Source organism: Gracilinanus agilis, chromosome 5 (genome assembly GCF_016433145.1).
Source record: "Gracilinanus agilis isolate LMUSP501 chromosome 5, AgileGrace, whole genome shotgun sequence".
NCBI lineage: Eukaryota > Metazoa > Chordata > Mammalia > Didelphimorphia > Didelphidae > Gracilinanus > Gracilinanus agilis.
In genome coordinates, this window is record NC_058134.1 from 284,161,938 (window position 1) to 284,165,393 (window position 3,456).

Consider the following 3,456-nt stretch of genomic DNA (forward strand, 5'->3'; position numbering starts at 1 on the left):
AAGCTAGGACGTCCCATCTCTAGGTTTGGCTTTCAAATCACTGAGACACCTAGCTGCCCCTACCATCTACTTTTTGATCTTTGATATTAGTCTCCATAAACAAGATAATACATCTCTCAGTTCCAGGAATTTATCTGTCTCCTAGGCTTGGAATACTGTCCCTCCTCTATTCCAGCTCCTGATCCCTTTACCTTTCATTAACCCAAATAAAATCCCTTCATTTACTGGAAGTCTTCCTCTATTAATTCTAGTTCCTCCTTTCTGTTAATTATTTGCCTTTTATCTTGTATATAACTGTCTTTTTGTATATTTACTTGTGTGTTGTCTTCCCACTTTTGTAAGTTCCTTTAGCACAGGGACAGTCTTTTGCCTCTTTTTGTATCCCTAATTCTTAAAACAGTGCCTAGTACATACATGTTTACTGATTGACTGATTGTTGATCTTTAAACATTTATTTTGTAGCCTACATTTTTGCTGAACATTATTGTTTCAATTATCTATCTCTTGAACTACTCCTTTTCTAACTCCTTCACTGAATTCTCATTCAGATCATGCACCCCTTTGTAGATAATCTATCAGGGTGCTGTCCTGGGCTCTCTTCTCTACTCTTTCTCTACCACTTTACACAGTGATCTCCACAATTCCCATGACTAAAAGTTAATTTGTCTTTCCTCATTAATCTCTACCTCTTTCAACATTTCCTATTATTTTGAGGGGCACAACTTTCTTTCAGTCTTCTAGGCTTTAAAGGTAAGTGTTATCTTTGAATTCTCAGTATCTCTCACCTCAATATATTATCTGTTACAAAGTCCTGTAAACTTCATCTTTATATCATCTCTTGAATATTTCACATTATATCTTCTGAACTGTAAACACCCTCATACAGACCATAAGTTATAACACTTCACAATTGGACTATTACAACAGCCTGCTTGTGGGTCTGCCTGGTACAAGTTTCTCCACAAATAAAACCATTCCCCATTCAGTCACCAAAGTGATTTTTTCTAAAGTGCATATCTTCTCCACTTACGTAAAGCATTCTAGTGGCTCATTATTGACTCCAGGATCAAATCCCCAAACTTTTATTTGGCATTCAGTTATTCATAATGGATTCCCCAAAATAACCTATCTCATCTTCTGATACCTTACTCCTTATCACATACCCTTTGATTTAATTCCTAGAATACTCTCCATCATCCTCTCTGCTTCCTCTCTTCTTTGGCTTTCTTCAAGTCCCAGTATAATCCAACCTTTTACATGAATCCATTCCTGACTCATTATAATTCTAGTGTCATTTCTTATAATTACTTCCTGCTTATCCTGTGTATAGTTTACATATGTACATATTTATTTGCTTGTTATCTCTTTCATTAAAATATGAGCTCCTTGATGATAGAAAAAACAAAATTTACCTTTTTTATTTTCATATCCCCAATGTTTAGAACTCATAGTAATTTAATAAATGCTTATTGACTTGCTGACTAACTGGCAATTTTTAGCCTCAGTTTTCTTAACTATAAAATGAGATAGTTAGACTAGATAGCCTCTAAAGGCCCTCCTCATAACAATATGAGTGACTGATTTGTTATTTTTTCACAGTGTTTGATGAAGTATTTGAATTCAGATCTTTTCTACTTCAAATTTTTTCTATCCATTTTATGATTATGGCTGAGTGAGGGTGAGCTTGAGCCAATGGATAATAGGAATAGCTGACAGGGAATTGATGTCTGATAGACATGCAGAATTAGAGATCATAACAAAAAGGAAAGAGGAGAGACTTCTATCAGCGAGTCTGTATGTCTGTGCAGGGGTGGGGTATGACTTCATGATTATATATCTAGGAGTACCTTAAATGCCATAGACTAGAGAATAGGATAATTAAGTAGAAACAAAACAAAGGGTTTCAAAATTATGGAGAGCATCTCTTTTACCATTTGGTGCTCCATAGAATCTTACTTCTTTGTGAAAGCTACAATCTTTTTGACTGAGTCCTTAAAGGCTTGTATGACTTGTTTGTTCCTCAGGGTATAAATAAACGGGTTCATCACAGGGGCAACAGAGGCCATGAGAACTGACACCACCATTCAAAGCTACCATTTCATTTGTAGAAGATTTGATGTACATGAACATACAACTGCCATAGGAGATAGAGACAACAACCATGAGGGAGGAACAAGTAGAAAAGGCCTTTTTTCTTTATTGGGTAGATGAGAATCTCAGAATAGTCCCGACAATGGAGGCTTAATACAACATTACTAAGAATAATGTGATGATGAGTGTCAATATTGCATCAATCAAAGCCACTCCCTCTATCAACTGTCTATCTGTGCATGAAATCTCTAGCAGAGAAAATATATCATAGTAAAAATGGTCAACAACATTAGAGTCACAGAATTCCAACTCATGACCCATGCTAAGAGGTGGGAGAATGATCATCAGCCCAGCCAGCCACAAACTCAGCAGGAGCTGGTTACATACTTTACTCTTCATGATAGTTCTGTAATGCAGAGGTTTACAGATGGCCACATAGCAATCATAGGACATGGTGGCCAGAAGGAAGAACTCTGCTGCTCCAAGAAAGATGATGAAAAATAGTTGTGTGACACAGGAATTATAAGAAATCATTTTATCTCCAGTCGATAGGCTGTAGAGGTATCTGGGAATATCGGAAGTTGTGAATGAGACTTCTAAGAAGGAGAAATTTCAGAGAAAAAAATACATGGGAGTTTTCAGGTGAAGGTCCACTAAGATGAGGGTGATGATGTTTAGGTTCCCAGTTACACTCAAAAAGTAGTTGAGAAATAGAAATATAAAAAGCAAAAGCTGTAGCTGTGGGTCACCTGTCAATCCTGGCAGGATAAATGTTGTTTTCCCTGAGTGATTTCTCATCTTGCCTTTTGAATTCTGATAAACCTACACACAAAATAGAAGAGAGTTCGGAGCTGGGGAGGATGGAGAGAAAATGAAGAGAGCCATGAGAGTTGGTGGAAAAAAGAGCTGTAAAGCTACTTGAAAATTAGTATTTCTAGTATTGCATTGATCCACTCATCTGTCAGACAATTCCTGTGAAATGAAGTCAGGGTTTTTCTTAGTGATTGAATCATTGTATTCCATTCTTTTATAGGGTTCCTTCCTGGATCAATTGCTTATTTCTATATCACTTTGGAGTAAATATCTTTTGCTCTTCTAACCAGTCTTATGTTAAAATGTTCTATTTCATCTATCTTCATAGAGCCCTTTGTTTCTTTTCTTAGCCATACTTAAGAGCAGAGATGTCAAAAACACAGTGGTCCACAACATACCCAAGGTGGCCTGAATTGGATTAAAATGTAATTTGAGAATATTTAACAAAATGAATCTACAATAAAACATAGATAACATTACATTTGAAAACTAAGTTAACATGAGACTCACAGGGATTCATATCTATAAGTTAGTGACTGCTCCCTTCCCTTC

At 36.3% G+C, this 3,456-nt stretch overlaps 1 pseudogene; it reads right to left on the minus strand.

Annotated features, from left to right (window-relative positions):
• Positions 1 to 1,952: 1,952 nt before the first annotated feature.
• On the minus strand, positions 1,953 to 2,889 carry LOC123249561 (annotated as a pseudogene).
• Positions 2,890 to 3,456: the final 567 nt, after the last annotated feature.